Raw genomic sequence first — 14,390 nt, 5'->3', positions numbered from 1 at the left:
AGACCTACGTGAAGTGTAGTACACATACACGCGGTGTACATGACTATCTAATCCCACGTCACAAAAACAAATCAAATAATATCACACAGTTATGAGTAATGAACTGTGGCAGGCGTATATTCCCATGATGTGCTGCAAAAATTACCTCAAAAGATTGGTACACATGACGTACCGTTGACCCATATGTATCAGGTGTCATGTGTCGTCCAACTTGTTTGCGCTTTGGGCGGATAGCGTCCGGCCTGAGCATACAGAAATGCCACGCGCATAAAAAATAATCCGCTTATCGCCGCCTGATGCGACCTTCACCTTGGCAAGATGGAATAAGCGCGTTAGGCATGCTCGCGGTCTTTCACGCCTGAACATTCGCCAACATCACGGTTCGCTTGTTAGCCTCACGGAGCGGAATTGGTACATCACATGGCGCCCCCCTTCATGCATCGGCAATGCTCCCCCTTGTGAATGTGCGTACCTTACCCTTTTGATATTTCAATCAGAATTTTTTCGCAAATCTGCATCGCAACCTTGGTTTATGCGGTTTACGTACAAAAGCGACACAAGGCATGACGGATGCCATAATACATGGCTCCAGTAGATTTAGCTCATCTGGAGTTCTTTAGCGCTCACTGTCATAGCACAGTACATGGGCCTCTAACATTTCGCCTGAATCGAATGCGACCGCTCCGGCCGAGATCGAACCCCCGTCTTTCGGGTCAGCACCCGTACAACATAACCACCGAACCAGCACTTGTCTGTCATACCCAGCAATTGCAAAGAAACGCATTTTTGAGCGGGAAACAGTTTTATATAATGTAGGATTTCACTACAACAAACAATATATCTGCAGATCATCCGAAGAGTTTTGTATTTTTTTCTATTAACGTTTTTCCTGTCTTCAAAATCATTCTCCGAAGGTTTTCTATGGTAGTGTCCACTGTTCCATGCGATCGATGCAACCCTGTAAGAAATAGATTTTGCAACATATCAGAAGTATAGAACAATTCATTCACTATTTCTATAGCAGTATCTATATCTATAGCAGAAATTTTTGTTCGAGAATGTTGAACATGAAAGAGGTCGCTGCTTTAAAATTTAGCTTGGAATGTTCTAGTGCTTGCGGAGTCATCCTCCTTTATTAAAGGCATATCCCGCAGATGGACTTCAGTCTGGGCAAGTTGGTGAGACATACTGGAAACTACACGCAGTCTCGTGTGTGTGTGCTCGTTCCTGCGAGGCGTCCGTGCGTTGGCTCTTGTTTTCCAGTATATCCCCAAAGCACCAATGCGAGGTGTTTGTTTAGGGCCTTGAGCCGCTCCTCCGCAGGAAACTTTTCGATGGGATGTCCTCGCATATACTCAACATATGGCGCGGTAAAAAAAAATACAAACCATAAAATGCTACATTATTCTATCACTCTAGAATGTTAACATCCCCTCTCTCCTGCACGAAGTACAAATTAATGGTTAAAGAAACATGTTGAACGGAGAGAGGGGGGGGAATGTTTAATACGTTCGGCCGTGGGGTGTAGTGGGTAGTTCGCTAGTAGAAACACGGAGGCGCATTTTGGTGTGTAACAAAAGCCAGCAGAAAAAACTAAAGATCAGCTCAATTTTTGTTGCGAGCCGACCAAGGAAAAGCAGGGAAGACAGTGAAGGGGTGAAAGAAAAAAATGTTGAATGGCATAACTTGCTCAAGGACATGTCACTCCTGTGACGTTTCTTCCTGGATTTTTATGTTTTTGGTTTTTGTTCAAGGCCGCGCTGTGTCACTTCGCTAGCCCAAAGAGTCCTTTGCATACACATCAAGCTGCCAGCAACGTTGAGTTAGGCTGTTCTAGTTCGTCGATCAAAGAGTTCCGGTGGATTTCTAATTAGTATCTCTACCTTTAAGGAGACTGTTTGGGCCTTTTCCTATGGTGCGTGTTACCTGCACTTAGACAAGGTACATTATCAATGGGCGATGGCTAGGCGAAGGAGAAGCTGAAAGAATGCCTGCACGAAGGCCAAGAAATTGCAGTGTCTTCATCGATGTGTCTACAATGAACGACGGGACTAACCAAGCTTCTTCAGCCTCTGGCGCAGTCGACGGAGGCTTGCTGTGCTCAACAAACAGAATTGAATGTCATGTGGCACTTTTCGCACATAGGCGACGAAAACAAGAAGGCAACGTTGCACTAATTGCTTTCTGCGCGGCGACCGTAGACCACCTGATATAATGCAGTGTGATATAGTCAAATGTGTGATATCTTCAAATATCATAGGTAAAGGAATCATTTTTTGATTATTTTTTATTTCAAACAGCAGCTTCTCACAAGACTGAAACATGCGAGGTCTTGCGATGGGGAACGGTCATTACAATTTTTAACAGATTTCCTTACTGTCACGGACGGGTAGTGCAAGAGATCTGCGGTGAGCTAATTGTGATCTCGCACGCACTGAGCCTTTGAGACTGTGGTGTACGAAGCTGTACATAGCGTCCACGTGATTTTACGCAAGCTGCATGACGTCTCCTGCGACTCTGTGCAAGACCCCTCCATGATTGTCTGGGCCGTACGAGGCGGTCTACGTGTTCCAACGCGAGTTGCAAGACAACCCTTGCCAGCTTTTTCATATCTGGCACATCTCTAAGAGGCGACATAGAATCCTTGTACAGCTATATGACACATCCTAGAAGCTCTACGAGACCTCGTAGTATTCTTGTACCATTCGCATATCTCGTGAAAATCTCATATAGAAGATTTACATCAAACAGCTATCTCATAGATTTCGCACAAACATTTTCAGCAGTGATACCTCAAGTTGGGCACGAATATTGTTTTTCGGTATAGAGAAGTCTCGAACGTTGTTTACATTATAGACGAGTGGTTAGAAGCCAAGGTCGAATACCCAACACCGGCATTCAATAAAGGGCATCTATGTCTTATACCTTGTGGTGATAGCATCCTGGGGCTGAAAGTATTTTCTGCTTTAAGAAATAGCTTGCCTTGTGTGGCAGCTATTCTGCATGCCTATTCCAGATCAACATTTACTTTACTGCGCCATTCTCTTCGGACGCAGTGAAGGCAATAAAAAGAAATTTGATCGCTCATCACACTTAATCAGAGATGTCTTCATCGCGGTGGCCTGTAAAGGCTAGTTTCGGCGGCACTAAGAACGAAGATATGTGCGCTTATATCGGTTGATACCGGTGTAATTTTAAAGAGGCTACTTCAAGCATTTAAGAGTCTTCTTCGCGTTAGAAGAGCACAAGAATTGAAACTCTGCTGTTGCTGCACACGAGTGTTGTCACATGCAAACCACAGGGATGCCACTGCTTTTTACGCATACCTGCGAGTTTGACGTTACCGCGATGCGATTCAAGTCCGCCATCCCTTAGCATATGCCAATTCGGAAGTCTTCATCGCAGCTGCTAGTCTTAAAGAATAATGAGAAGATATCTTATTTTCAGATAGAATTGCTAAAAAATATTTCTACTGCTGCTAACTACTGCCTTTGGTGTCCTTTTATGGTGTTTGAAATAAAGGAACGCGCAAAAGAAGTCTAATTCCTGAAAAAAAGTTTTCCTGAAGTTGGCCACCAAAAATTGTTGCGTGCATTATTACGGAGAAAAACCAGCGGTTGCGTAACACTACATGCACAGCGAGCAATTGAAATAGGGGGGCAGCGTCCCTGAATGCACTCTCACTGCAGGACACGGCTCGGAACGTGGCGAATACGAAACAGCGCGTGTTTTACTGAATCTTTTCGGCCTCTAAAGATTCCAGGGTCCTGTTTGATATATATATTTCACGCTGCTTATCTTTAGTGCGCAGTATTGCCTTATGTTCCCCGGTTCTACACCTTTAGTCTCTAAAAGGGGCATGTTCTTCAGTAAAAATCAGCATAACGCCTCAAGATAACGCCTGATAATGTACAATATCTTACTCGCATTGGGGCTTTGTGACGACAGGTTCTAATCAGCGCGTGTATTTGGGACGGAAAAGTACGAAGCATGACATTGCTGACGTAAGGACGCTTTCAAAGTTGTATAAAAACCGTCCGCATGTCTGAACAGCTCAGAAAGTTGCAGTTTTAATCTGCCAGCCAGTTGCTAGTGCGTAGCTCCTCATCGAGCGGACAGCCTCTTTCCACGCACTGCGTTCCCCTCGATAAGATTTACGGCAGCAGCAGTGGGCTACCTTCACCGGCCCAGCTTTGAAATGCTCCGCGGCGCCCTGCTAGCTACGATGATAGCGAAAGAGGTGTGGAGGCTGTATTTTCTGCTTACTGACATGCCGCCCGAGGACTTGGACAGTCTACGCGATGCAAATATTCTGTGGCTCCCGGGCTTACGACAGCTATCACTGCACAACGTCCCAAGTGCGGTCTGCGAAGCTATCCTCGATGGCCTGTCCTTTGAGGAAGGCTTGCGGAGCATAGCGTGGATTCGCAGCTTCCTTATCCCGAAGCTGAAGGTCCGAATCTGGCTGTTTTATCACCTCCGTATCGAACCAAACGTGGAATCTTGCACCGCCCTATTGGGCGGCATGGCGTCCGTTCTGCGATTCGGAGAACGCGACGCGACCGTCGCATGGACCGTGCGTGGAGGCACCATCTACGCCTGCTTGCTGACGGAAAACCCGGCATTCACGTCCTCGGAGCAGCAAGTCCTCTACGTAGTACTGTGGCCCGGACAGCCCATGGTGGCTTTCCACTCTTTTGGCAGGAGCCTTTTGTGGCGAGTGCATCTCGCTCTGCGTGGCGCGGTGAGTGGCAGCGGCGTGCGGGTGGAGGGTTTGCCTCACGGCGACTTCAGCACCATCGTCCGTGCTGCATCACTCTTGCTGGGCGTACCATCTGCACCTCCACAGCACCAGTAGCGCGTCGAAGCTATGGCTGGTTGGGTGACGAAGTAGTGAATCCTCTGCGTTTTCTGTGGTGCTGCAAGCAGCGATTGTCGCAGCTATTGAAGCTGCATTCCAGGGAGCAGTGCTTTTTTCGGCGTTGTGACCTTGAGACTCGCCATTTTTACAAAGTCTTTATACTGCTTGAAAACTTTTCATGTGCAGAATCACTTGAACAGCTCTTAGCTTTTCGTCGTGACCATGTTGAACCTTTGTTTAACTGAATTCTACCATATTTTATCAATGCCGAGACCTCATACTGTGGTAACAGAACGCCGAACCATAGCGAACATCTCTGTGCGTATCGCCAATACCGGCTGCGGACTATGAGTTATCAATAAAAGCTTATCTCACAAATTATTGGTGTACTACTTTGCATCACTGAAAGCTGTATCTCAGTGTTTAATCCTTTTCGCAAAGTTACAAACATTTTGTGAATGATGGTTCAGTCTGGGCGGAGCAGTGTGGCCGCCACAACGTGCTATTCTGATCACTCAGAAACCTTCTCCTTACACGAGTTGCTATCGCTATACGTGCCATTGTGGCACATCTGGGCGCAAAAAAAAAAACGTTCCTTTGTAAGCAGCCTTGTATCCTTGCTTCAAAGTTATTTTCATGCGTGACCTTCTTATTGCGCAGCCGCGGCGTAGTTCGTAGTGTGGTTGATAAAGTGCAAACTGCGGAACGAAACACGGGTCCTTTGATAAGCAGTGCTGATATTGACTTGTGGTAGGAGCAGTGACAGCGAAAAACTCATGTTCTCGGTGAAAAAAAAATTCTTGGATTCGTCTTACATGTGACAGGATCCAATGCAATGAATCCGCTAACCACAATTTGTGGCGCTTCCAGTCAATTGCTTTCGGAACACCTAGCAAGATGTGCTGAAATTAGCGCGCATACTACTATCACTGTGTCGGCCTAGGTAGGAAATACTTTTATTGCTCTAGAAAGGTCTTGTGCTAGTAGCAGTCGAGAAAGAAGAGGTCCATCTTCCTTCTCACAGGGTCGGTGCCCCTATTCCAGGGCACCACTGAGCTTCGCTGCTTGTTGGGTGTGTTGGATCAGCGCCTTATCGGCCTAAGGCGCTGTGAAGCCCACACTGCAGCGCAAGCTGTTTTTCGCAGAGTTTATAATATGCGATCTGGAAGGATGTTTTCTATATTTGATTGAGGGGCTTCAGGAAAGTGACTTATATTCGGAAAGAAAAGGTTCGGGAGCGGTTTCTTAACTGCAACGAAGTTTTCTTGTCTTTGTTGCACTACCCTTATCAGAGTCGTGAAGCTGACTGAGAACAAATGTGGCACGATGATTCTGCTCAGGCACCTGTAGTCACTTCTTCGCGCACTTCATCGTGCGTTCCCAGATATCCTTAGAGCATGCGGGGGTAGCGGTCTCGGTGCCAAAGGTGATCCAGAAACCAGCTACCTAGTGACGAGGGGGAAGGTCGCTTGGTGCTCAGCTTTCGTCGGTCTCTGGTCAGACAATGGGTTAGAGCCAAAGATTCGAAAACAAAACAATGTTTTTACAGCAAAGCGACGATACAGAAGATTTCACAATCACTCGTACGAACGCATACAAAGCTATCTACAGTGCAGTGTAAGTCGTACAATGTTACACTTGAGAGAGATTAGAATGAAAAAGAAATATTGCATATAATGTGCAGTAACACAAGTCAGATACAAACAAACAAAACACAATTTGTTAACCGGGCACTGCGACAGTGTGACGACCACAGGTTCCCGACGGATCCCCCCTCCGCAGGCTTTCGCACGCTGCCTTGCTGATCCGAGGCTCCCCGGGCGGCGTTGACCCCTGAGTCGAGCGGGCGCGCTTGTCTGAAGCTTGAACGGTGGCTCGGACTGACAGACAGCGTTGTAGTTGTTGCGACAGATGGAAGGATGAAACAGAAATTGCGCGAGCCTGCATACGGGCTCGTGCTGAGCCACAACCGCTGCCACGTGCAGATAGAGTAGAGTTAAAAGATATAATTGGAAAGATTGGTCAAATGGTTAGGGGAAACCTCCAAGGTGGAGTAGATTTGCTCCGGTGAAGCGGTGGTCCCGGGTTCGAACCCCAGACCAGGACGAATTTTTCTTTAACTACGAAGTTTCTGAGAAAGCTGTATAGCTTTCCTTTGTAGCCGTATGGCTGCGCTCGGGTGGATGTCAATGATTTATTGGAAAGATTGAAAGAACGGACGCGCGTCGCAAAAACCGCGTCCGCCGAAGCGACGACGCTAGTCAGCGCGCTTCATATGTCGATGCGCTTCGCATCTGTTCGTTCTTCGCGCCAAGCCAGGCGTGCACATACGCTTAATATCAGCTAAACAGTTTCGTTCTCCTCCTTAGCAGTGCGTGCGCCTCCATTGGTCAGGCGCGGAGACTGGCTTGGAGAACCTTCCAGATGCGTCTTGCGTTGCGCCGTCGCCGGTGCACAAATGAAGAGGAGAGGACATCACTTAGCACGCTCAAGGCTACCACCTCTCCGTCAGTACTGAGTAGAAATTACGCAAACCTTCCCAAACAGTCGACGACGCACGCTGACATCATTCATTTGGCGCTGCGCTGGCGAGCAACGTGGAAAGGGCAGCGCCACACGCAAGGCTAGGTGCTCTTCTCCCCTGTTCTAGCGACGTGCGCTGGCGAGATTGCCTCCCCGCGGCGCAGGGTTCTCCAATATGCCCAGAATTTTTTGCCACCTGTAGCTCTTGAAGCAAGATTATTAAGGCGAAAGCCTTTAATGGCTCATGCTCGCGGCTGCGTCTGTCCGTGCGCTGGAATCGTGACAACTGTGGCCTCTCCTCCACGCAGCGGCTCGACCTCCTCCCCTCCTTACAACCGACGTGCCGGTAGTGGGCACAGCTGTGCATAGCAACCATGACGTCGCACAGTAGCGGCAGAACGAGCGCGCGCGCGTCGGCGGTGGCAGCTTCACCGCCGCTCCTTCGCCAGACATCTATCTCGTAGCCGTCGAGTGAGTGGGACGTATGGCTCCGAAGTGGTCCGGAGAGTCCCTAGTTTACTTCAAGCACCTTTGGGTAATTCAAAAAGAGATAGAGAGAATTTTTAATGAATAAAGGAGAGATCTGCCTGGTTACGCGCCTAGCATGCTACCGCAGATGGGTAATTTAAAGGGATGTCGGCGAACACTGTGGCAATTCCACTGGGGCGCCATGTACAACATTTTATATCCACAAGGCTTTCGCCAAGCACACTTTCGAATTTCCAAAGTGTCTTCGGTAATATTTCGTTACCATAGCCAACACGCAAGGGTTTTGCAGAAAATTATTTGGTTTGGTTTTGGTTTATGGGGTTTAACGTCCCAAAGCGACTAAGGCTATGAGAGACGCCGTAGTGGAGGGCTCCGGAAATTTCGACCACCTGGGGTTCTTTAACGTGCACTGACATTGCACAGTAAACGGGCCTCTAGAATTTCTCCTCCAAAGAAATTCAACCGCCGCGGCCGGAATCGAGCCCGCGTCTTTCGGGTCAGCAGCCGAGCACCATAACCACTGAGCCACCGCGGCGGCTGAAAATTATTTTCATGAAAGGAGAAATACATGAAAGGCGAAATACAGGTGAAACATTCCGCTCGAGGCCTCTTGTTTCAACCAAATTGTAGCTGCGTTTAGCCAGTGATAATTTCATTTTAAAATTCATGCGTAAGTCTGCCTAGCGGACGGTTTAATCCGCTTTAACTTCATTTAACTATACGACAATAAAAGTAATGCGCCTTTCACGTCTATGGCTACCATTAACTCTTTTATTTCTTCTTTAGAAATTTTTGCACGTATGTTTTGTTTTTCATGACCAAGCCGTTCACGTTAACACTGCTCGCCGCCGCAGCATTTCTTGTCGCTGGAGCTTTTAGAGCGCAGCTCTTTGGCGCCCGTCCCCGCGCTTCGTTATTCAGAATCTCGAATTGGGTTGCAGCCTCAAATCGCAACGGAAGACGGTCTTGCTGTTTTTGCTGCGGATGTACAGTCGGGGACAATACTCTCCGGACCACGTGTTCCTCTAACGAAGCCTGTAGCTCTGCTATTGGTCGACGGCTGGCGACCATACTTGTGGAGGGAAAAGTTAAATCTTTGTGTTCATTCATCTCCACAAGTGTGGTCCCCAGCCGCTCTCTGATTGCAGAGATATAAGCTTCGTTTGAGGAACACGTGGTCGAGAGAGTTTTGTCCCCGCTTGTATTTAACCATTCTACGCACAGTGATCTCATTCGTATGGTGATCGCTACTGACATCACAAAGGCATATGACGACGCGTTCACTCTGCAGTTCCTGGAACTCTCTAGATCTCGGTCTTTCGTATCGGTTTTTCCTGTCAATTAACTCATTTTTAACAAACAAAACCTTAAATGTACATGTCTATGGGAAGCCTTCTGGTAAGTTTACCTCCAACCGCAATGTACCTCAGAGCTCCGTGTTCGCCCCCACATTATTCAACGTAACTTTTATCCCTCTTGTCCGAGCCCTATAGAAAATGCCTTCTGTACGCGTGCTTGCGTATGCCGACGACATAACCTTGTGGTCCTGTCACCCAGATGCGTCTGTGCAACAGCTGGCGCTCCAGCAAGCCTTTGGGCCTGACCCTATTGTGTAATAAGTAATGTTTCATTCGCATTGGAAACAGATGTGGCTTACGAAAAGCAACCCCTTTTATCTGCACGGTAGATTATTCTCAATTTCCTCAAGTACAAAGTGTGCTAGGTCTTCTACTTCATACATCTGAGACTAGAACTCCAGGGACTCCATGGCTAAACGCTACCTGTAAATCGGCTCAAGCTACTCTCGGTCTGATTCGACGCATAGCTATGCGCTCTGGCGGAGCGCCTTTTGATACTGCCCGTCAGCTCGTGCCCGACATCTTCCAGCCGCAGATAGTGTACCAGGCCCAATTTCATAGCCTCACCCGTCGACAGTGGGGCTCCGTTGAATCAATCAACCGGGAGACTATGCGCGCCATAACTCATCTTCCTCTTATCGCATCCATACCCATATGCAAGAGTACGCTCAACTTAATACATTAAAAGAAATCGTCGACCAGCGTGAGGCAAACAGAGCACGCAAGATGTCGCTTGAACTTCATCGTTTACTTACTCTTCCTCTATGGTCATACTGTCAATTCACAGACAATCGCTCCTCTGCTTCGACACCGATATCAGCCGCGCATTTACCTTCAGGGTGCATAGTATACTCCGATGCATCACACACAGCGCAGGGAGTTACCGCAGTTTACAGTCTCTTCCATCGTCATCTTAACTCCCGCGCTACATAGAACACGAATACTTGGTCCCCTCTTGCCGTTGAGCTTCAGGCGATACACAATGCAATTGTTACCCTTACACGCGTACCGGCTTTCGATATTGTTCACATTCACACTGATTCCCTTGCCACCCTTAAGCAGCTTAAGGTTGTACGGCGCGCATTCCAAACTACGCAGTCCATTCACCAGCTTTGCACAAAATACCCCTGTCCTGTGCGTGCACACTGGATTCGCTGCAATGCTCACGATCCGCATAATTTTTATATGTATACAATTACACACCTTGACACATCAGACATCCCGCCACCTTCCCCTCTTCCCCCAGATTTATTCCTGCCCCATGTTTCCGAGAAACAGGCTTTGCGTCAGCGAATACGCACTCTGATTCCACTGTGTTCCCACCATCTCCTCCGTAGTCTCACTCGGGTGGAGGAGGTGCGCCGGATTCAGGCAGAAGTTGCTCTGACTCCTTCTGTGCGTCACCGGTAGCATGACAAACGTTAAGAACTGACTGAAAAGTGTAACAATTGATTTGCTGCGCCAGACCAGCGTGACGAAAAACACTTGCTGTGGACTTGCCCGGCTACAGCCTACGTGAGACGATGCTTCCTATGAAAGGTGGCCTTCCGATAGGACTTTGCAAGCGATTTTTGCAAGTGGACACTTGATAATCACATTATTGGGAACTTTTGCCACTTTTTAAGCGATGCTTGTTTGAACTCCTTCTAACTTTCTCTCTGTTTCTAATTATGCCTAATGGCAAACATCTAGAATAATAAAAAAAATTCTTGGCACTAGATAATCATGCTTCTATTCATACTTCGTAGTGTTCCGAGTCACAGGGCAAGAAGAGTGCTCGCGCATGAGGTACGTACGCCCAACAGACGTGGTATTCACGAATGTTTGGCACCCACCTACAAAAACTAAAGTTCTTTCAGATTCAGTGTTTCAAAAGTGAAAGAAAGTCCCTTTCCATGTTTCTTAAAAGTGTCTTAAATAATAACAGTAGAGCAGTAATGTAAACGATTCAGCTTGTACAAAATGATCAAACAATCGCAAACATATCGCTGTATTTTATAGCTTTGTCCATGTGACAAACACACACTAGAATCTGGTCAGTGCTTCCTGAATGAATGGCACTTAAAATCGCTACAATGGAAGGCCGGCCGCATATCGCTTAGCTTTAAATACTGTTGGTTGCTGAAAAGTCATAGGATAGCTTTCAAGGCAAAATTTTTAAAGGGGTAAACCACTTTCAATAGATATTCTAGCAGTATTCTGTAAAAGTACAACGCCAGGTTAATCATTGCAATTCTTATGTGTTTTGAACAGCTCCCAGTGAACTATCCAATGAAATAGCTACGTCTCTATCGCTAGAAAAAAGGCGAAGCGCACATTCCGTTCTGTTTTCAGGCAATTATTTACTTGCTTAGAATTATTTACAGGCAAATGGTCACTGTGATCTGTTAGTTTAAAGATCACTGTTGTAGCTGTTTTAGAGGCTACTGACAAGTGCCATTTTTACTCGCTGTAACCGGAAGCCGCATCACAGGCTTATACATTTTTGCACTAAAAAATGCTTTCAACGCATTGGCTTTACATTTCACAATATGTTTATAAAAATTGTCGCTTACAGCATCTTTGCGGGTGTAAGCAATTATTGATTTTGATATTGGTTTATAGTGTTTAACGTTCCAGAGCGGCTAAGGCTATGAGAGACGCCGTAGTGGAGGGTTCCAGGTAATTTCGACCAGCTGGAGTTCTTTAATGTGCATTCCCATCATACATTACACGAGCATTTCACTTGAACCGAAATGTCAGTGCCGCGGCCGGAATCGCACCCGCGTCTCTCGGGTCGACAGCCGAGCTCCATAACCACTAAGCCACAGCAGCGGATATTGGTTTTGAATTTCTAGGATAAATTTGTAAACAAGGGAAGGGTAATGAGGGGCTCGTTATAAATATGACAGAAGCCAACAGCCACAGAAACCAAGGGGCACAGGGGATTTTTTCTTTTTTTATTTAATTTATTTATTTTGTGCTGTTGATCAATTTAGAATATTACTGAATATGTTATCGCTTAAAGATAATTGATTAGAAAAGCAGAAGAAAAATCAAACCACATGCCGCCGGTGGGATCCGAACCCACGACCTCCGAATTACGCGTCCGGTGCTCTACCTCTGAGCTACGGCGACGGCTGTCAATTCTTCTGCTTTCGGGGGTATTTATGTTTACAAGTAACCTAACCTTGAGAGTGTTCATCAGCGCCACCCACGTTCATAAGCGGCGGACGTAGAACGTCCTGAGTTACCGCAGGTGTGACGTAGAACGTCATCGAACGGAGAGAGTGGAAGCTGCGTGAGAACCCTCTTATGCTTCCTTTGGCGTCAAGGCTGCCAGAATCGAGGCCCTCGCTAAGCAATTAAGCAAACAAGAGAAGGGTAATGAGGGGCTCGTTATAAATATGACAGAAGCCAACAGCCACAGAAACCAAGGGGCACAGGGGATGTTTTCTTTTTTTTTATTTAATTTATTTATTTTGTGCTGTTGATCAATTTAGAATATTACTGAATATGTTATCGCTTAAAGATAATTGATTAGAAAAGCAGAAGAAAAAACAACCACATGCCGCCGGTGGGATCCGAACCCACGACCTCCGAATTACGCGTCCGGTGCTCTACCTCTGAGCTACGGCGACGGCTGTCAATTCTTCTGCTTTCGGGGGTATTTATGTTTACAAGTAACCTAACCTTGAGAGTGTTCATCAGCGCCACACACGTTCATAAGCGGCGGACGTAGAACGTCCTGAGTTACCGCAGGTGTGACGTAGAACGTCATCGAACGGAGAGAGTGGAAGCTGCGTGAGAACCCTCTTACGCTTCCTTTGGCGTCAAGGCTGCCAGAATCGAGGCCCTCGCTAAGCAATTAAACAAACAAGGGAAGGGTAATGAGGGGCTCGTTATAAATATGACAGAAGCCAACAGCCAAAGAAACCAAGGGGCACAGGGGGTTTTTTCTTTTTTTATATTTAATTTATTTATTTTGTGCTGTTGATCAATTTAGAATATCACTGAATATGTTATCGCTTAAAGATAATTGATTAGAAAAGCAGAAGAGACAACAACCACATGCCGCCGGTGGGATCCGAACCCACGACCTCCGAATTACGCGTCCGGTGCTCTACCTCTGAGCTACGGCGACGGCTGTCAATTCTTCTGCTTTCGGGGGTATTTATGTTTACAAGTAACCTAACCTTGAGAGTGTTCATCAGCGCCACCCACGTTAGAGCATCAGCGCCACCCAGAGGTAGAGCACCGGACGCGTAATTCGGAGGTCGTGGGTTCGGATCCCACCGGCGGCATGTGGTTGTTTTTTCTTCTGCTTTTCTAATCAATTATCTTTAAGCGATAACATATTCAGTAATATTCTAAATTGATCAACAGCACAAAATAAATTAATTAAATAAAAAAAGAAAAAATCCCCTGTGCCCCTTGGTTTCTGTGGCTGTTGGCTTCTGTCATATTTATAACGAGCCCCTCATTACCCTTCCCTTGTTTGCTTAATTGCTTAGCGAGGGCCTCGATTCTGGCAGCCTTGACGCCAAAGGAAGCATAAGAGGGTTCTCACGCAGCTTCCACTCTCTCCGTTCGATGACGTTCTACGTCACACATGCGGTAACTCAGGACGTTCTACGTCCGCCGCTTATGAACGTGGGTGGCGCTGATGAACACTCTCAAGGTTAGGTTACTTGTAAACATAAATACCCCCGAAAGCAGAAGAATTGACAGCCGTCGCCGTAGCTCAGAGGTAGAGCACCGGACGCGTAATTCGGAGGTCGTGGGTTCGGATCCCACCGGCGGCATGTGGTTGTTTTTTCTTCTGCTTTTCTAACCAATTATCTTTAAGCGATAACATATTCAGTAATATTCTAATTTGATCAACAGCACAAAATAAATAAATTAAATAAAAAAAAGAAAAAATCCCCTGTGCCCCTTGGTTTCTGTGGCTGTTGGCTTCTGTCATATTTATAACGAGCCTCTCATTACCCTTCCCTTGTTTGCTTAATTGCTTAGCGAGGGCCTCGATTCTGGCAGCCTTGACGCTAAAGGAAGCATAAGAGGGTTCTCACGCAGCTTCCACTCTCTCCGTTCGATGACGTTCTACGTCACACCTGCGGTAACTCAGGACGTTCTACGTCCGCCGCTTATGAACGTGGGTGGCGCTGATGAACACTCTC

Source organism: Amblyomma mixtum, chromosome 9 (genome assembly GCF_055824585.1).
Source record: "Amblyomma mixtum isolate Tamu chromosome 9, ASM5582458v1, whole genome shotgun sequence".
Lineage (NCBI taxonomy): Eukaryota > Metazoa > Arthropoda > Arachnida > Ixodida > Ixodidae > Amblyomma > Amblyomma mixtum.
The sequence above is the reverse complement of the archived record's forward strand: the minus strand, read 5'-3'. Positions refer to the sequence as shown.